The 21,745-nt window shown below is 47.2% G+C and overlaps 1 protein-coding gene across 4 annotated transcripts in view; it reads right to left on the bottom strand.

Annotated features, from left to right (window-relative positions):
• LOC311099082 (guanine nucleotide-binding protein G(I)/G(S)/G(O) subunit gamma-12-like) overlaps positions 1-21,745 on the bottom strand; it is a 73,120-nt gene that overhangs the window by 35,134 nt on the left and 16,241 nt on the right. Inside the window, exon 3 of one of the 4 annotated variants that reach the window (XM_084139703.1) lies at positions 8,220-8,352. The exons of the other annotated variants lie outside the window; for them this stretch is intronic. The gene's annotated coding sequence lies outside the window, so the exon portion shown is untranslated. The remainder of the gene's footprint in view (positions 1-8,219; positions 8,353-21,745) is intronic. 4 annotated transcript variants of the gene reach the window in all.

Genomic DNA, 21,745 nt, shown 5'->3' on the forward strand with positions numbered 1-21,745 from the left:
CCACCGTGGACAGACGCCCACCCAGACCCTCTCCTAGACTGTATGCTGGTGCGCCCGGAGTTCGCACCTTTAGGGGGGGGTACTGTGACACTCTGGCTCCATGGACTTTGATTATTGAGCCAGGGTGTATTTCATTTGGTGGTGTTGGGGATGGGTGAGTTTCATTTGTTTGTGTTTTTGGTAATTGGTTAATGACTCCCAATCGGAGGTAACGAGTGTCAGCTGTCGGCTCGTTATCTCTGATTGGGAGCCATATATATTCTGTGTGTTTTTCACCTTGTGTTTGTGGGTTTTTGTTCCAGTGTTCTATGTTCTGTCGGTGTCACAGAGGACTTCACGTATCGTCATTTGTTGTTTTCGTGGTTGCTTGATTTAATAAAAGTCATCATGTTCACTCGCAACGCTGCGCATTGGTCCGCTCCTTTAGACGATCGTGACAAATTATCTGTCTATAATTTTAATGGTAGGTTTATTTGAACAGTGAGAGACAGAATAACAACAACAAAATCCAGAAAAACGCATGTCAAAAATGTTATAAATTGATTTGCATTTTAATGAGGGAAATAAGTATTTGACCCCTCTGCAAAACATGACTTAGTACTCGGTGGCAAAACCCTTGTTGGCAATCACAGAGGTCAGACGTTTGTTGTAGTTGGCCACCAGGTTTGCACACAACTCAGGAGGGATTTTGTCCCACTCCTCTTTGCAGATCTTCTCCAAGTCATTAAGGTTTCGAGCCTGACGTTTGGCAACTCGAACCTTCAGCTCCCTCCACAGATTTTCTATGGGATTAAGGTCTGCAGACTGGCTAGGCCACTCCAGTACCTTAATGTGCTTCTTCTTGAGCCACTCCTTTGTTGCCTTGGCTGTGTGTTTTGGGTCATTGTCATGCTGGAATACCCATCCACAACCCATTTTCAATGCCCTGGCTGAGGGAAGGAGGTTCTCACCCAAGATTTGATGGTACATGGCCCCGTCCATCATCCCTTTGATGCGGTGAAGTTGTCCTGTCCCCTTAGCAGAAAAACACCCCCAGAGCATAATGTTTCCACAGTGGCGCAGTGGTCTAAGGCACTGCATTGCAGTGCTAGCTGTGCCACTAGAGATCCTGGTTCGAATTCAGGCTCTGTCGTAGCCGGCCGAGACCGGGAGACCCATGGGGTGGTGCACAATTAGTCCAGGTTAGGGGAGGGAATGGCCGGCAGGGATGTAGCTCAGTTGGTAGAGCATGGTGTTTGCAATGCCAGGGTTGTGGGTTCGAGTCCCACGGGGGTCCAGTATGAAAAATATAAAATAATGTATGCACTAACTGTAAGTCGCTCTGGATAAGAGTGTCTGCTAAATTACTAAAATGTAAATCATTGCAACTCCACGAGGTGAGATCTTGCATGGAGCCCCAGGCCGAGGGAGATTGACAGTTATTTTGCGTTTCTTCCATTTGCGAATAATCGCACCAACTGTTGTCACCTTCTCACCAAGCTGCTTGACGATGGTCTTGTAGCCCATTCCAGCCTTGTGTAGGTCTACAATCTTGTCCCTGACATCCTTGGAGAGCTCTTTGGTCTTGGTGGAGAGTTTGAAATCTGATTGATTGATTGCTTCTGTGGACAGGTGTCTTTTATACAGGTAACAAGCTGAGATTAGGAGCACTCCCTTTAAGAGTGTGCTCCTAATCTCAGCTCGTTACCTGTATAAAAGACACCTGGGAGCCAGATATCTTTCTGATTGAGAGGGGGTCAAATACTTATTTCCCTCATTAAAATGCAAACCAATTCATAAAACATTTCTGGATTTTTTGGTTGTTGTTCTGTCTCTCACTGTTCAAATAAACCTACCATTAAAATTATAGACTGATCATTTCTTTGTCAGTGGGCAAACGTACAAAATCAGCAGGGGATCAAATACTTTTTTCCCTCACTGTATGTGAGAATGCTGTTCATTTATTACAGCTCAGCGTTCAACCCCAAAGTGCCCACAAAGCTCATCACTAAGCTAAGGACCCTGGGACTAAACACCTCCCTCTACAACTGGATCCTGGACTTCCTGGCAGGCCACCCCTAGGTGGTAAGGGTAGGCAACAACACATCTACCACACTGACCTTCAACACGGGGGCCCCTCAGGGGTGCGTGCTTAGTCCCCTCCTGTACTCCCTGTTCACCCACGACTGCGTGGCCAAGCACGACTCCAACACCATCATTAAGTTTGCTGATGACACAACAGTGGTAGGCCTGATCACAGACGACGATGAGACAGCCTATAGGGAGGAGGTCAGAGACCTGGCAGTGTGGTGCCAGAAAAACAACCTCTCCCTCAACGTGAACAAGACAAAGGAGCTGATTGTGGACTACAGGAAAAGGAGGGCCGAACACGCCCCCATTCTCATCGACGGGGCTGTAGTGGAGCGGGTCGAGAGTTTCAAGTTCCTTGGTGTCCACATCACCAACAAACTATCATGGTCCAAACACACCAAGACAGTCGTAAAGAGGGCACGACAACACCTTTTCCCCCTCAGGAGACTGAAAAGATTTGGCATGGGTCCCCAGATCCTCAAAAAGTTATACAGCTGCACCATTGAGAGCATCCTGACCAATTGCATCACTGCCTGGTATGGCAACTGCTCGGCATCCGACCGTAAGGCACTACAGAGGGTAGTGCGTACGGCCCAGTACATCACTGGGGCCAAGCTTCCTGCCATCCAGGACCTATATACTAGGAGCTGTCAGAGGAAGTCCCATAAAATTGTCAAAGACTCCAGTCACCCAAGTCATAGACTGTTCTCTCTGCTACCGCACGGCAAGCGGTACCGGAGCGCCAAGTCCAGGTCCAAAAGGCTCCTTAACAGCTTCTACCCCCAAGCCATAAGACTGCTGAACAATTAATCAAATGGCCACCCGGACTATTTACATTGACCCCCCCCCCCCCCCCCCTTTGTTTTTACACTGGTGCTACTCGCTGTTTATTAAATTGACTCGCTATGCATAATCAATTTAACCCTACTTAACCTCAACTAACCTGTTCCCCCGCACATTTACTCGGTACCGGTACTCCCTGTATATAGACTTGTTATTTTATTTTTTACTTTAGTTTATTTAGTAAATATTTTCTTAACTCTATTTCTTGAACTGCATTGTTGGTTAAAAGCTTGTAAATAAGCATTTCACGGTAAGGTCTTCACCTGTTGTATTCGATTTGATTTGAAGTTGAAGCACAGAATCGTCTAGAATGTAATTGTATGCTGTAGCATTAAGATTTCCCTTCACTGGAACTAAGGGGCCTAGCCCGAACCATAAAAAACAGCTCCATACCATTATTCCTCCTTCACTAAACTTGCATTTGGGCAAATAGAGTTCTCATGGCATCTGCCAAACCCAGATTAGTCCGTCGGACTACCAGATGACGAAGCATGATTCATCACTCCAGAGAACGCGTTTCCACTGCTCCAGAGTGCAATGGCGGTGAGCTTTACACCACTCCAGCCGACGCTTGGCATTGCGCATGGTGATTCTAGGCTTGTGTGTTGCTGCTCGGCCATGGAAACCAATTCACGAAGCTCCCGACGAACAGTTCTTGTGCTGACGTTGCTTCCAGAGGCAGTTTGGAACTCGGTAGTGAGTGTTGCAACCGAGGACAGACGATTTGTACGCACTACGCACTCCGCGGTCCCTTTCTGTGAGCTTGTGTGGCCTACCATTTCGCGGCTGATCCGTTGTTGCTCCTAGATGTTTCCACTTCACAATAACAGCACTTACAGTTGACCGGGCAGCTCTAGCAGTGCAGAAATTCGACAAACTGACTTGTTGGAAAGGTGGCATCCTATAACGGTGCCAGGATAAAAGTCACTGAGCTCTTCAGTAAGACCATTCCACTGCCAATGTTTGGCTATGGAGATTGCATGGCTGTGTGCTCGATTTTACACACCTGTCAGCAACATGTGTAGCTGAAATAGCCAAATGCACTTATTTGAAAGGGTGTCCACATACTTTTGTATATATAGTGTATGTACTGAACAAAAATATGAATGCAACATGCAACAATTTCAAATATTTTACTGAGTTACAGTTCATATAACGAAATCAGTCAATTCAAATGAATTCATTAGGCCCTAATCTATGGATTTCAAATGATTGGGAAAACACCATTGGGGTACTCTGTTCACAACATTGACATCAGCAAACCGCTCGCCCACATGACGTCATACACGCTGTCTGCTATCTGCCCGGTACAGTTGAAACCGGGAATCATCCGTAAAGAGGACACTGGCCATCAAAGGTGAGCATTTGCCCACTGAAGTCGGTTACGACGCCGAACTGCAGTCAGGTCAAGACGCTGGTGAGGACGACGAGCACGCAGATGAGCTTCCCTGAGATAATTTCTGACAGTTTGTGCAGAAATTCTTCGGTTGTACAAACCCACAGTTACATTAGCTGTCCGGGGGGCTGGTCTCAGACGATCCCGCAGGTAAAGAAGCAAGATGTTGAGGTCTTGGGCTGGCGTTTTTACACGTGGTCTGTGGTTGTGTGCCGGTTGGACATACTGCCAAATTCTCTAAAACGACATTGGAGGAGGCTTATGGTAGAGAAATTAACATTAAATTCTCTGCAGTCAGCGTGCTAATAATTTGTGTTGTGTAACGGAACTGTACAATTTACTATACTTTTACGATACTTTTTTTGAATATTTGATTTTGGCCTTTTATTGTCCCCAGCACAAGGTGCATCTGTGTACAGATCATGCTGTTCAATCAGCTTCTTGATATGCCACACCTGTCAGGTGTATGGATTATCTTGGCAAAGGAGAAATGCTCACTAACAGGGATGTAAACACATTTGTGCAAAAGATTTGAGAGAAATAAGCTTTTTGTGCATATGGAAAATTTCAGGGATCTTTTATTTCAGCTCATGAAACATGGGACCAACACTTTACATGTTGCGTTTATATTTTTGTTCAGTATACATATAACTAGGAATAAAGTGACAGATAATTAAAAAGTAGTAACAATGTATGTGATGAGTCAATAAAGTGCAAAAAGGGTCATAGTCTGGGTAGCTATTGAACTATTTAGCAGTTTTATGGCTTGGGGGTAGAAGCTGTTCAGGGTCCGGATGGTTCCAGACTTGCATTGGTACCGCTTGCCATGCGATAGCAGAGAGAACAGTCTATGACTTTGGTGGCTGGAGTCTTTGACAATTTGTAGGGCCTTCCTCTGACATCGCCTGGTATAGAGGTCCTGGATGGCAGGGAGCTCGGCCCCAGTGATGTACTGGGCCATACGCACTACCCTCCGTAGCGCATTGTGGTAGGATACCAAGCATTTGCCATACCAAGCGGAATGCAGCCAGTCAAGATAATCACAATGGTGCAGCTGTATAACTTTTTGAGGATCTGAGGGCCCATGCCAAATCCTTTAAGCCTCCTGAGGGGGAAGAGATGTTGTGGTGCCCTCTTAATGACTGTGTTGGTGTGTGTGGACCACGATAGATCATTAGTGATGTGGACATCGAGGAACTTGAAGCTCTCGACCCGCTCCACTAGAGCCCCGTCAATTAGAATGGGGGCGTGCTCAGCCCTCCGTTTCCTTTAGTCCACGATCAGCTCCTTTGTCTTGCTGACGTTGAGGGTGAGGTTGTTGTCCTGGCACCACACTGTCAGGTCTTTGACCTCCTCCCTATAGGCTGTCTCACCGTCATCGATGATCAGGCCTACCACCGTTGTGTCGTCAGCACACTTAATGATAGTGTTGGAGTCGTGCGCGGCCACACGGTCATGGGTGAACAGGGAGTAAAGGAGGGGACTAAGCACGCAACCCTGAGGGGCCCCCATGTTGAAGGTTAGCGTGTCGGATGTGTTGTTGCCTACCCTCACCACCTGGGGGTGGCCCATCAGCAAATCCAGGATTCGGTTGCAAAAGGTGTTCAGTCCCAGGGTCCATAGTTTAGTGATGAGCTTGGAGGGCACTATGGTGTTAAACGCTGAGTTGTAGTCAATGAACGGCATTCTCACATAGGTGTTCCTATACTCTAGGTGGGAAAGTGCAGTGTGTAGTGCAATAGAGATTGCATCATCTGTTGGGGCGGTATGCGAATTGGAGTGGGTACAGAGTGTCTGGTATGATGCTGTTGATGCAACCCTATGGCCTTGTTTACTTATGGCCCTATACAGCTTGTTGAGTGTGGTCTTAGTGCCAGTATCGGTTTGCGGTGGTAATTAGACAGCTACAAAATATATAGATGAAAACTCTCTTGGTAAATAGTATGGGTCTCCAGTTTATCATGAGGTATTCTAACTCAGGCGAGCAGAACCTTGAGACTTCCTTAATATTAGAGATCATGCAGCAGCTGTTGTTAACAAAGAGACACACACCTCCCCCCTTGAGCTTACCCGTTGCTGCCGTTCTGTCCTGCTGATGCATAGAAAAACCAGCTAGATGTACAGTGCATACAGAAAGTTTTCAGACCCCTTCACTTTTTCCACATTTTGTTACGTTGCAGCCTTATTCTAAAATATATATATATTTTTTAATCCTCATCAATCTACACACAATACCCCATAATGACAAAACGAAAACATGTTCTTAGAAATGTTGGCAAATGTATTAAAAATAAAAAACAGAAATACTTTATTTACATAAGTATTCAGACCTTTTGCTATGAGACTCGAAATGTAGATCATGTGCATCCTGTTTCCATTGATCATCCTTGAAATGTTTCTACAACTTGATTGGAGTACACCTGTGGCAAACTCAAATAACTGGACATGATTTGGAAAGGCACACACCTGTCTATATAAGATACCACAGTTAACGGTGCATGTCAGAGCAAAAACCGGGGGAGAAGGGCCTTGGTCAGGGAGACCAAGAACCCGATGGTCACTCTGATAGAGCTCCAGAGTTCCTATGTGGAGATGGGAGAACCTTCCAGAAGGACAACCATCTCTGCAGCACTCCGCCAATCAGGCCTTTATGGTAGAGTGGCCAGACGGAAGCCACTCCTTAGTAAAAGGCACATGACAGCCCGCTTGGAGTTTGCCATAAGGCACCTAAAGGACTGAGACCATGAGAAACAAGATTCTCTGGTCTGATGAAACCAAGATGGAACTATGGCCTGAATGCCAAGCGTCACGTCTGGAGGAAATCCCGTACCATCCCTACGGTGAAGCATGGTGGTGGCAGCATCATGCTGTGGGGATGTTTTTCAGCAGCAGGGACTGAGAGATGAGTCAGAATCGAGGGAAAGATGAACGGAGCAAAGTACAGAGAGATCCTTGATGAAAACCTGCTCCAGAGCGTTCAGGACCTCAGAATGGGGTGAATGTTCACCTTCCAACAGGACAAAGACCCTAAGCACACAGCCAAGACAACGCAGGAGTGGCTTCAGGACAAGTCTCTGAATGTCCTTCAGTAGCCCAGCCAGAGCCCGGACTTGAACCCAATCAAACATCTCTTGAGAGAACCTGTAAAGCTGTATAGCTGTGCAGCGACACTCCCCATCCAACCTGACAGAGCTTGAGAGGATCTGCAGAGTAGAATGGGAGAAACTCCCCAAATACATTTTACATTTTAGTCATTTAGCAGACGCTCTTATCCAGAGCGACTTACAGTTAGTGAGTGCATACATGTTTTTTTATTTTTTATTTTGTTCATACCCCGTGGGAATCGAACCCACAACCCTGGCGTTGCAAACGCCATGCTCTACCAACTGAGCTACATCCCTGCCGGCCATTCCCTCCCCTACCCTGGACGACGCTGGGCCAATTCTGCGCCGCCCCATGTGCCAAGCTTGTAGCATCATACCCAAGAAGACTCGAGGCTGTAATCGCTGCCAAAGGTGCTTCAACAAAGTACTGAGTAAAGGGTCTGAATACTTATGTAAATGTGCTATTTCTTTTTTCATTTTTTTGTAAATTTGCAAATAATTCTAAAAACCTGCTTTTGCTTTGTCATTATCGGTTATTGTGTGTAGATTGATGAGGGGAATAAACAATTTAATCAATTCTAGAATAAGGCTGTAACGTAACAAAATGTGGAAAAAGTCAAGGGGTCTGAATACTTTCCGAATGCACTGTATATTATCCATGTCCTTGTTCAGCCATGACTCCGAGAAACATAGGATATTACAGTTCTTCAGGTCTAGTTGATAGGATAGTCTCGAACAGAGCTCGTCCAGTTTGTGATTGTACTTTGGCCAATAGAACGGAGGGTCGAGGCGGTTTATGTACTCACCGACGTAGTTTCGTCAAGGTGCCGCCACCTCGGCCTCTATTACGCCGCCTTTGTCTTTTTCGAGTCTCTGGGATTAGGGCCTTATCCAGGGTGAGCAGCATGTCCTGCGCCTCCGACTCCTTGAAGTAGAAATCTTCACCCAAATCAAGGTAAGTGATCGCTGTTCTGATGTCCAGAAGCGGAAACATTATGTACAAAAAAAGCTGCAATATGTAACTTTTTGGGCAAACCGACCAAATTCACATTGAAATGTGACTTATAGATCTGTCATTCTCATTGAAAGCAAGTCTAAGAAGCGGTAGATCTGTTCTATGTGCGCTATTTCTATGCTTCCCGTTCTTAAGTTTCATTTCTGCGTCTTTTACTTTCGGTTTTGTACACCAGCTTCAAACAGCTGAAAATACAATATGTTTGGTTATGGAAAATATATTTCACAGCGGTTTAAATGGTACAATGATTCTCTACACTAAACTTGCTACTTTTCTCACATAAATAGGAAATAGCGGTGCGGTTTCTGCATAGTGCATCACTAAGATCATCGCAAAAAAACACACAAAATAGGTCAGGAGCCAGTAAAACATCTGCTATACATTGTAGAGCCATGCTCTAACTGGCATGAGGAATGTTCAAGGCGGATCCCATAACAGGAAAGAGTCAGTCAGGACTCAAGAGTTACTGTAGGACATGCGTGAACTGTGACCTATCAATGGAAATCCCTGGTTATTAGTGTATCAGGAAGAAAAGTGTCACTCTGAGAAGTGTTTGCCCTACCATTACAGTTGCCCCCACCTATTAAATAATAAAATTGGCTTATTTTGATCTCAACTGAAGGTTTTGGGTATTGGCATGGCAGCCATGAAAGTTGCTTCAGGTGCCTTTGCCCCTCGCCTATGCAAACATCTAGGTGAAACACTGACAAAGTCAACACACAGCAGAAAAGGTAGAAATATAAAAATAGAGAGCAGCCGTATTGCATTTGCTGCAATATCATGTCGTCAGTGTGTTTGTATTCATATGGTACTACACAGCTGCTATGTTAAAGGCACGTTACAGATTTTATGATTTTACGACAGGTTCAAGGACAGGTCAGGGACTGTTTGAAACTAAGAGCGAGAATGGGTCAGGTCATGAGAGTCTAACCCAATAACATCTGACTAAGGGAAAACAGAAAGCGAAAGGAGAAGAATGTAACAGAACAAGAAAGTAGGCCTAGGACTGTCAACCAATGTGCCAAGACTTCAAGATGTTTTCAAGTGGGTTTCACATTAAGTTTCCAATAATGTATCACCTGCTCAAAATCCCACAGATATTACAGAATAATAGAAAACATGTCAAAGCTTTTGCTTTTCAGACATTGAGGTGGAGGACAAGAGACCCAGAGGAAGGAAGTTGTAGGCTACAACAACACTTTTGGATTTGCTTTTCAGACATGAGAGAAAGAAAGAGAAAGAGAGACAAAAAGCATGAGCAAGACAAAGAAAGGGAGAATACACCATGCCTTCCCTATCTTGCATCAGCGGTAAATCCTTGACCCCTCGGACCCCTGGTTCAGCTGTAGATCCATCAGTGTACAGCCAGCCACAGCCAGTCAGCCAACCAGTCACAAACAGACAGCCAACCAGACACAGAGACAAATATACAGACAGACAGATAGCCAACCAGACACACAGGGACACAGACAGACAACCAGACACAGACAGACAGACAGACAGACAGACAGACAGACAGACAGACAGGCAGACAGGCAGACAGACAGGCAGGCAGGCAGGCAGGCAGGCAGGCAGGCAGGCAGGCAGGCAGGCAGGCAGGCAGGCAGGCAGGTTAGCAGCAAGCCAGCCCGCCAGCCAGACAGAGACAGTGGGGTACAGTGTTTCCGCTGCAGTCATTTATATGTGGCGCTGCGCCATGGCAAAATCATTGCCGCCACACCCCAAAAATATGGAACATGAACAATTATTTCTGCCGAGGCACACTTTGAAGATCCTAGAACAGTTGACATTTACTTTTCCTCTGCAAACAAAACGAGTAATGAATAGAAAAATCTGACTACCCCATAGTAGAATAGTTTATCCAGTTACATAGTTTGCTTTTTGTTGTGTTCTATGCAAGATAAATATTCCTCTCAAGGCATACTCAATTTATGAGTGCCATCTTGCAATTGCACTGAAAACAGCTGTTTTGATGGCCTTTGTTAAAAAGAGGGGAATCCCAGCTTTCCATTCCTACTTTATTTATTTCTCAACTCCTAAATATGCACAAACTGCATATTTTTAATCCCAGAGGTTTTAGCAGTGCCATGGTTAAGCATGTTACCCCTCTGCAATTAGCTGTGAGTGCATAGGGGAGATTGGGGCTAAATGTAACATGGGTCAATTGTAGGGTAAATATGGGTAAAATGCCACCCTACCTCAAAATAATTTTGGGGAGTGACTTAAAAAATTGTGATGAGACAGATTACATTTTTAGTTGAGGAAGAGTAGTGGTAATCAGGAAAAGTGTTGGGGGGAAAATGGTGACTAAGTGGTTTCTGTGAAAAGTACAAGTTACCCTAACACAGCTTTTCCCAAACTCGGTCCTAGGTTTTTGCCCTAACACTACACAGCTGATTCAAATGATCAAAGCTTGATGATTAGTTGATTATTTGAATCAGCTGTGTAGTGCTAGGGCAAAAAAACTAAACGTAAGCCCCTTGGGGTCCCAAGTACCGAGTTTGGGAAACCCTGCACTAACATGTAATACATTATATTCACTGTCTTTATGCCCGTTTTTTTTGGGGCATAAAATTAATCAATAGGATGCTAACTAGTTTGGCAGGCCAGGGGGTTTGATCAAGACATTTACACAGATCAGACACAAGTGTGATACCTCAGTTTCAAGGGTGTTTATTTAAAACAATAAATACAATTTAAAAAACTGGTCTCTTCCAGGAGACCTCTTCCGTCGAGACCTGGCACATTCAGCAGAGGGAGCCACCACCAGACCACTAGACTCCATCTGTCACCAGGCCTCGACGAGTCTCCCCCTGGTGGCTTGTCTGTGGTACGCTAGACACTCTACCTCGACAATCGAGTACTTATTTTCTTGGGGTATCAACTTCCGGCTTATGTACATGATGGGGTGTTCCCCCCATCGTGTACCTGGGACAGGACGGCCCCTTGTCCCGTGTCGCAGGCATCCGTCTGCACCAGCATCGGTCCCTGGAAATCGGGCGTCACGAGAATCGGATGGGAGCACAGGGCTTCCTTCAGGCGCCTGAACGCCGCTTCGGCCTCATCCGACCACTTCACTGTTTTGGGGAGGGGGGCCCTGGTCAGATCGGTAAGGGGGGAGGCTATAGCCGCAAAGTTGGGGATAAACCGGCTATAGTATCCCGCCAGCCCCAGGAAGGACTTCACCTGTGTCTTGGTGCGGGGAACGGGCCAGTCACGAACCGCCTGGACCTTCCTCTCCTGTGGCTTGACATTCCCCGTCCGATCAAATACCCCAGGTACTCCATCTCCTCGAACCCCAGCTTGCATTTCTTGGGATTCACTGTCAACCCGGCTTGCCTGAGTGCGTCCAGTACCGCCTGGAGGCGCGTCAGCTGCTCTTCCCAACCTTGGCTGTGGATGATGATGTCATCCAAATAGGCCGCTGCGTACTGTTGGTGGGGTTGGAGGACTCGGTCCATCAGGCTCTGGAACGTGGGCAGGGCCCATGGAGACCGAACGGGAGGACCCGGTATTGGTATAAGCCGTCCGGTGTCGAGAATGCAGTCTTCTCCCAGGAGGAGGCTGCCAAGGGTACCTGCCAATATCCCTTGGTCAGGTCCAGGGTGCTGATGTACCGGGACTTTCCCAACCAGTCGATGAGCTCATCCACCCTCAGCATGGGGTAGGCATCGAACAAACTGATGTCGCTCACCCCCCGGAAGTCATTGCAGAAACACAGACTACCATCCGGTTTGGGCACCAACACGATGGGGGACTCCTCGATGACTCCCATCCTCAGCATAGCCTCCACTTCCTGCTTCACGGCCTTCCTTCGGGCCTCGGGGATCCGGTATGGCCTCTTTCGTACCGTTTCTCCTGGCCGGGTGCGGAAGTGGTGTTCAATGAGGGTTGTTCGGCCCGGCTTCTCGGCGGTGTCCGATCGATGAGCTCCCAGAGCGCTTGCTTCTGGGCCGGTTCGAGGTCCTCATTGCTCGGGACCACCACTGGTCCCGTTGACGTCACACAACACGGCCACAACACGGCCAAGACTGTCCTCACGTGCCACCTCTTCACTAGGTTCACGTGGTAAATCTGTTGGGGTTTCCGTCTCCCCGGCTGCCGTACGCAGTAATGTACGGGTACCAGCTTCTCTGTCACCTTGTACGGCCCGTGCAATGTAGCCAGGAACTTACTTTCTGCGGTGGGGATTAAAACTAGCACCTTGTCACCCACATGGAACTCTCTGGGCTGGGTACCCCGATTGTAGACCTTGGCTTGGGCGAGCCGGGCCTTCTCCATATGTTCCCTTACCACTGGCCATATGGCTGTCATCCGCTCCCTCATCGTCTCTACGTGTTCCACCATGCTGCGTAAGGGGGTTGGCTGGGCTTCCCACACCTCCTTGGCGAGATCCAGTAGGCCACGTGATCTCCTCCCGTAGAGGAGTTCAAAAGGGGAAAACCGAGTGGAGGCCTGGGGCACTTCTCGGATCGAGAACATTAGGTGGGGTAGTAGCTGGTCCCAGTTCTTCCCGTCACGCTCAATGACCTTCTGCAGTATTTGTTTGAGCGTCTTATTGAACCGTTCGACAAGCCCAACCGTCTGCGGGTGAAAGACGGAGGTCCGGATCTGCTTTATCTGTAGGAGAGCACACAAATCTTTCATTAGTCAGGACATGAACTCGGTACCTTGGTCGGTTAGGATCTCGTTCGGGATGCCCACCCGGCTGAAGAGGTGGAACAGCTCCTGGGCGATTCCCTTGGACCCTGCCGCCCGTACGGGAATGGCCTCGGGATATCGGGTGGCATAATCTACTATAACCAGGATGTACCAGTGTCCGCGGGCCGTTTTTACCAGAGGGCCCACTATGTCCATGGTGATGCTTTCAAACGGCACTCCGATGATCGGTAGGGGAACCAGGTTCCGGGTGTGTGCTTTTAGGGCGGTGATTTGACACTCCGGGCAGCTGCAGCAATAGTCTTCCACGGCAATAGTCTTCCACATCCCGGGACAGTGGAATCGGGTGGCAATCCTTTGCCGGATCTTCTCCATTCCCAGGTGCGCCCCCAACAAATGGGTGTGGGCCAGCTGAAGAACGTTTCTAAAGTACCGGCGGGGTAGCAACAGCACCTCTCGAAGTGCCCCTGTTCATGCGACACCTGATACAACAGGTTATTTTTGATTTGAAAATGGGGGAATCGCCAGTCACTCACCCCCGGAAGAAGCTGGCCATCCACCGCTATCACTTAGGCCGTGCCGGCTTTCAAGTTCGGATCCTCCCAATGGGCGGTCCCAAACTGTCCCCTCAGGGGGCTCAGGGCAAGTGTCTCGGCGGGTCCCTCAAAATTGAGGAGGGGGAGCATAGGCTCCTCCTCCAGTTGTTTACCAGGTGAGGTTGGTTCTGGCGCCCCCTCGGACTCTGGGTCCATAGACATGGGGTTGGCAACTGCTTGCTTCCGGGCAGCGCAGGCGACGGTCCATCCCCGCTCTCGTTGGTTGCCGGCTCGTACTCTTTTTCCCAGCCCGTGCCTCCACAGTGCAGCGAACAATCTCATCCCACGAGGAGGGGTACCGGCAACTCAGATGCAGCACCCACCACCATCTGGCAGCTCCCTTGTGGCGTCACGATGGTGGCCTGCCCGGTCTAATACCTCTTGGTGTCATTGTGGACACAGGAGAAGGACATCGCCTCACCACGGTCGGTCGGATGGGCCAGCAGGCGCGCTTTTACAAGCGTTACCACACTCCCGGAATCCAACAGAGCATGACCGTCGACTTTCACCGGGACCATAGGCGCTGGTGGATCGCTGTGGGCCCAACAGGAGGTGACGTAGTTTACTGCGTGGCCCGGCTCGTCTCTGGGGCCCGCTGATGGCATCGACTCCTCTCGACCCTGGCAATTCTGTGCGAGGTGTCCCCGGGCGCCACACTCAAAACACCTCCTTTGGTCTTCATCCACCTGGGGTCGTCGGCGGCGGGTCAACTCTCCACCGGCTGTCTCTCCGCGGGTCTGCAGTCCTTTAGCCCAGCTGACTGTTGGATTGGGGAGTACGGTGGTGGGGTCGTCCTTCTGTCCCCTCCGACGGCTCCCGGACTCAGCCTGCGTCCCCTTCAGCAGGGCCTCTGTATTCTGGTGTATCTCCACGGCTCCCAAGAGGTCCTCCAAGGTCTGGGGCGCACGTAGGCTCGCCGCCCTCTTCATGTCGTGAGGTAGCGCCCGTAAGAAGCGATCTATGACCACTTTGTCGATAACGGGGAGGGTGGCTATGTCGGTGAGGAGCCATGCCCTGGTGATGCATAGTAGGTCGCTCATCTGTGCTCGGGGGGAAGCTTCGGCCACGAACCTCCAGTCGTGGACCAGTTGGGCCCGACGGGCCAGGTTGTACCCGTAGCGACTGAGTACCTCCCTCTTGAGACAGTCGTAGTTAGCCGCCTGTTCGGTGTTGAGGTCATAATATGCCTTTTGGGCGTCTCCAGACAGGAACGAGGCCAGCAGACTCACCCACTTCGCCTTGGGCCATCCTTCCCGGAGTGTTGTCCGTTTGAACGTGCAGAGGTAGGTCTCGATGTCGTCATCCTCCGTTAGCTTGATTAAAAACTGATTGGGATGCGATTCGGTCTGCGTTTCTCCTCGCAGCTTCCTGACTTCCTCAAGCAGGCGGACATTCTGTAGACACTGTTCTTCCAGCGTTCGTTCCTGAATGTCCTGTTGCGCTTGTTGGGCCCGAACGAGCTGAGCTATCAACTCGTCCATGCTGATACTGCATAAACGTTAATCCTGGTCTGACCACGTTGTCAGACTTGCCCGCATTCTCCACCACTTGTGGTTTACACAGATCAGACGTTTACACAGATCAGACACAAGTGTGATACCTCAGTTTCAAGGGTGTTTATTTAAAACAAAGAAAAAGAAAATAAACTGGTCTCCAGAAGACCTCTTCCGGGTTACCGCCTTCTGGGCTCCGGGGAATGCTGTCTCCTCTGGGGTAGAACACCGAGCCCCTTGGTTCTATCAGAACGTGAGGACGTCTATCCGGTAGCAACCTCTCACTACCTCCAACCCTCCCGTGTGCTGCCCTCCTGGCAGCTTTATGGGCCCCGTACGGCTGGTGAGCAATCAGCCCCTTGATTTCTCACCAGCCTCAATCAGCCCCAATTAGTCCTGGCCAGAGGACCCGTCGAGACCTGGCATGTCCAGCAGAGGGAGCCACCGCCGCGTGTTGTAGACTGTCTGTCACCAGGCCTCGACGAGTCTCCCCCTGGTGGCTTGTCCGCGGTACGCCACACTAGTTAAAAGATCACTTTCATTCCCCATATAAGCTGCATGCTCCTTCCTACTAGTTCAGTTTATGCTTGGTGATGCCACGGGCGGCCCTATCCTTCCTCCCATTGTGCGTGAGATGAAGTAAGTGCTCTTTGTTATTATACTGTTTGGAGAAGTCCTAAATAATATATACACTGAACAAAAATATAAATGCAACATGTTTCATAAGATGAAATAAAAGATCCCAGAAATGTTCCATACGCACAAAAGTTCCAAAAGCGTATTTCTCTAACATGTTGCAGAAATGTGTTTACATCCCTGTTAGTGAGCATTTCTCCTCTGCCAAGATAATCCATCCACGTGACAGGTGTGGCATATCAAGCAGCTGATTAAACAGCACAGGTGCCCCTTGCGCTGGGGACAGTAAAAGGCCACTCTAAAATGTGCAGTTTTGTCAAACAACACAATGCCATGTCTCAAGTTGAGGGAGTGTGCAATTGGCATGCTGACTGCAGGAATGTCCACCAGAGCTGTTGCCAGATAATTGAATGTTAATTTCTCTCCAACGTCGTTTTAGGGAATTTGGCAGTACGTCCAACTGGCCTCACAACCGCAGACCACGTGTATGGCGTTGTGTGGGCGAGCGGTTTGACGTCAACGTTGTGAACAGAGTGCCCCATGGTGGGGTTATGGTATGGGCAGGCATAAACTACGGGCAACAAACACAATTGCATTTTATCGATGGCAATTTGAATGCACAGAAATACTGTGAGGAGATTGAGGCCCATTTCTATTTAATTTGTTTATTTATTGACTGATTTCCTCATATGAACTGTAACACAATAAAATATTTTAAATGTTTGCGTTTATATTTTTGTTCAGTATACTTGTTGCCCTATGTTATATCCCTTTGTATAGCCATGTCCTAAGTTTGCTATTGACGCTAAATGCTATGGCTCCTTTGTTTTAGTTGTGTTGGTAGTCCTCAGTTTACCTTTTTTATGTGGTGTACTTAATGTTTTCCTTTTGTATCTCCCTTCCAGACCACCACATCCTTCCTATCCAACCAAGAGGCCTTACAAGCCCAACTCCTAACCTTTCTTAGTCCTTCCCCCCCCCCGCTACACATTTATCTAGAGGAAACACTGGTGGGGTAGTGTAGGTGGGGCCCAGATGAATGGTTCTGTTTTCGGCTCCTCTTCCTCCTCCTGCAGTAACGTGAGGGATCCAAGGGACTGGGGGCGGACACCACGGGGTCAAACTGAGGTCACTTCCTGGAGAGACCACCCTGATATCTGTCATAATGATTTACATCCCCTAACCCTTTTCTCTTGTCTTTTCTCTGCACCGCTACATGAGGCTGGGTCAAGGCTGCCCCTTTCACACTTCCATAAAGATGTAGCAAGTTTTGTTTAAAGATGGCGACCTTCACAGAAAGTGAGTGTCTACTAACACTGGGCCAATATACGGTGCTAGTGTACAAGCACACTCTCTTAAGGCAGCAGAATGGATTCTATGAGTTGCAAATCAAGTTTTGTGCACTTTGAATGTGGATGAATGTCATTGCAGAACCTGACTTGTGTAGGATGAGATGGACATGAGTGTCTGTGCATCTCTGACACGTGTGTGCCTCTTCAACACAGAAGAAGAGACACCTTTGGGGCCCAAGGAGCATAAAGGGTGATGTCCCCTCTCACATAAACCTCCATATGAGCCATTTCATTTCTTGCCTTAGACACAGAATGCTGAAAACTATCCCAGGCCTGAACATAAGAAGCCTTGCACAATCAGCTCATAGGGCAGGAGCCTATCTCCTGTTTCTGTAGCATGAAACAGCTTGATTACAAGTACACCCCCTGGATGCTAGTCTATCGCAGAGCCTTAGCCCCAATCTATCTCCTTAATGCTGAGTGTCAAGCGAAAACTCATCAGGTCCCATTTTTACAGTAATAATAATAATATGCCATTTAGCAGACACTTTTATCCAAAGCGACTTACAGTCATGTGCGCATACATTTTTACGTATGGGTGGTCCCAGGGATCGAACCCACTACCCTAGTGTTACAAGCGCCATGCTCTACCAATTGAGCTACAGAGGACCACAGTCTTTGGTATGACTCGGCTAGGGATTGAACTCACAACCTTCCAATCACAGGGCGGACACTCTAACCACAGGGTCAATGAATAGGCCTGAACAAGGACCCACAAGTTACCCACATTCTTCCCTTTGTTTGGGTTGCCAGTCGACTTCCCTGAAGTCTCTAAAGAAATGAAATTAATCAACAAACCGACATCAATTCTGAGCAATCTGAAGCTTGAGCTCCACAAAGAGACAATAGTTTACAGAAGATGGCACTGCCAATTGGCAACACAAGAAACACTTCAATTTCAGCTCATTATTGTATCACTTTCATTGCTCATGCTTTTACCAACTTGACTGACTGTCATGTACATTTGAGTCATTTTACCAGGCACTCTTATCCAGAGCAATTAGGGTTAAGTGCATTGCTCAAGGGCACAACAACAGATTTTTTACCTAGTGGGCTTCGGGATTCAAACCAGCAACCTTTAGGTTACTGACCAAACGCACTTAACTGCTAGGCTACCTGCCACCCTTTGTACCTTTGAACTTCCTTTGTATTTGAATGTCAGCATTAAAAATGCATCGTCATTGTTATTACTGATACTGCTTCCTCCTGATCGGCCCATCCCAGAGGAAGTCATATCTACTGTATGACATTTACCTTTACCTTTCTGGCAGGAAGTTAATGTGGGCTGCTAGAGGCTCCTCCCCTTAGGGGGAAATGCCCATATAAGGAAAATAGGGTTATGAAATACTGTAGTGTACAGGCCAGGGTCAATATTAATATTGGTGCAGGTAAGTTAGAGTTGACGTCTTTATGAAAGGTGTGTCTTCCTGTGTCGCCCTGACAGCAGTCTACATAACTCTGGGCCCAAAGACACACTCACAGGAAGCCTTTTACGCAACTCTGACACAGCCTACACAAAGGAGACCTATAAACCATCAAAATGTATGGATCCAAAAAGGAGCAAATTGCAAACTGACAGGAAATGTGTTAGTGGTAATCACAGGTGAATGCAATTGGGTCTGCAAAATTTAACACTCGCAACACAACATCTCAAATCCCCAAGAGAAAATGAAAAATGACAGTAGCCTAACACATTTCATGAGAAAGTTATCATTGGCAATCTGAGTTCTAAAATAGAAAACAACACCTGCCAGTGTTTTATCAAGCAAACCACAAAGCTATAGGCCTACTATACAGTGTACACATGTGTTCTTAGAGTAAACGAAACACCATTTGATCCACCGGCAACCGACAGTGTTATCAGAGCTGGTGACAGCATAGTGGGATCAATAAACGAGAGACACATATCTCTAGGAGCGTGGGGAGTCCTCCGGGATAAAAACACACACTCCACACACTATACACACTCACTGCAGGGCTGCTAGAGGCTCCTTCAATGGCGCCAGGCCGCCCGGATACACAGACAGGGTAAACGTTACCTCAGTGACCCAACTGTCATTTGTATAACACACAGACGCACACTACTCTAACGTGTGTGTGTGTTTGAGAGAGGATAGGAGAGAAAACAATATGAAAGGGCAGTGGATGAGTATACTCAGTAAAGGTTGAAGTTAGCCCACCTGGCAATGCCAAGCTGGCAGAACGGGGAGGGAGGGAGAGGGGGATTGTCAGGACACCTGGAGCTTGTAGTAAAGCCCCTTGTCCCTGTTTCCATAGTAACATGTGGTGTGGGGTTAAAGAAATCCACAATGCATAACTTTACCCTACTGACTAAGTGCATTGATCTTAATGCACATTAACCTAACTTTGTCCTCTACCAAACAAAGCAGCCTCGTTTCAAGAATGGGGGCATAGGACACCTTAGCTCATTCAAGTATTTACTTGAGTATTTAGCAGAGTTGTGGACTCAAGTTAAATGACTTGGACTTGAGTCACAATTTTGATCACTTGAGACTTGACTTGATAGAAAATAAAATAACATGAGAGACTTGACTTGGACTTGGAGACTCCAGACTCGGGACTCTAATTTGACGACTTTATCTGGCGAGGTTTTGTAACGTTATGTCACTCATATGTGATATTTCTGAGTTGTTTTGAACGCAGGATGTGTCCTTTGATGCGGTAAAGGAGTCAATGGAACGCAGACATTCCATTGACCAGTTTGGCGCACATTCAACAAATCTGATCTAATTAAGTGGATATTCGTCAAATCCGTCATGATTGATTTATTGTAACAGGCCCACAATGTGGTTACTTAAGTCCGATTTGGATATATTTGGCTGTTTTCGCTGCATAACATGTAGAAGTTGTCCCTTTTCAGGTTTAGAAGTGACTGCTAAATGCGAACTCACTAATTTTGCGAGGGGCAATGAGGCGACTGGGGATCTGTCCCCACAGCCCTTTCCTCCATGCATTTCCATGGCAATTCCATTTTGGTCGAGTTTGATTTACTACTTTACCGCATCTATGTCTCTCTGTCATTCTGGTTGTGTGTGATAGGAGCGCGCATCGAAATAGGCTAGCTTTGGAGTCAGTACGTTGAATTAGAGAAAATTATTGTTCCATGTATGAATGGTGATGAAATATCATTAATAATCATTAAGTCTGATTAAGACGAATGTACCTATGTAACAATGGATGTGGAAATTGCCTTTTACATTGTAGAACCAGTTTATTGGTTGTAATTGCCAATTGGGTATTTAATTGTATGATCCTGGGAGGGGCTTCCCTCTACCTGTGTCTGTTCAGATGATATGGCGGCGGCGCTTTCACCATTGGATCACCAAGACCTGTAAATACATCTACACTCTGAGCACGTCAACCTGCCGTCTGCTGATTTCATGCCCTTATGACTGCTACAAGGTCCCTATTTTACAATTACATAATCAAAATGTGTTGTAGACAAATTAATGAAAAGGGCTGTATGGTAGCCTTAATAAATAGCCAAAGTTTTGAAGTTCAACAAGTCATTGCATGTATATATTTTTTTTTTACTTGACTTGAAAATGTCTGACTTGACTCGACTTCCTCTTAGAATGCACGACTTGGCCTTACATTTACATTTTAGTAATTTAGCAGATGCTCTTATCCAGAGCGACTTACAGTTAGTGAGTGCATATATTATATATATATATTTTTTCATACTGGCCCCCCGTGGGAAACGAACCCACAACCATGCTCTACCAACTGAGCTACATCCCTGCCGGCCATTCCCTCCCCTACCCTACCCTGGTCCAATTGTGCACCGCCCCATGGGTCTCCCAGTCACGGCCGGCTACGACAGAGCCTGGATTGGAACCAGGATCTCTAGTGGCACAGCTAGCACTGCGATGCAGTGCCTTAGACCACTGCGCCACTCGAGTCTCGACCCATTCTAGTTGGGACTCGACTTGAGAATCGGATCTTGTGACTTGCCTGTGAGTCGAATAATAGGGACTTGGTCCCACCTCTGGTATTTATTTAGTCTAAGGTTGTGACTTTAGTTTATTTACATTCTTTAAGCCACATTTACGCACACTACTCACTTCTCTTCCAAGGCGGCAAATCCTCACATACGCACAACATCAGAATGATGTATGTATTATAATATTTGGATATCTTGTTGTTTGTTGACATAGCTCATTATAAGCAAGATACAATGCTCTGCTGCAGGAACATTTTAGACTGCCTGATTACAAAGACAATGTGAGACAGGAGGGAATGTGGTCTACTGCGCCACTAAGTGGCCATAAAGAGGAATTGCTACATGAGCCATGCCAAACCTAACCTAAACCATCATGCTAATTCCGGCTGATTGTAAAGGCCCAGTGCACTCAAAAACATGATTTTCCTGTGTTTTATATTAATTTCCACACTGAGGTTGGAATAATACAGTGAAATTGTGAAAATTATGATAATGCCCTTTTAGTGTAACGCCTGAAATTTCTGCCTGTTTTGGTGGGATGGAGTTTTGACCTGCCTGGTGACATCACCAGATGGTAAATTAGTAAATAGACCAAAAAGAAAGAAAGAGAGTTCCAA

Source organism: Coregonus lavaretus (genome assembly GCF_964263955.1).
Source record: "Coregonus lavaretus genome assembly, chromosome: 23".
Classification (NCBI taxonomy): Eukaryota; Metazoa; Chordata; class Actinopteri; order Salmoniformes; family Salmonidae; genus Coregonus; species Coregonus lavaretus.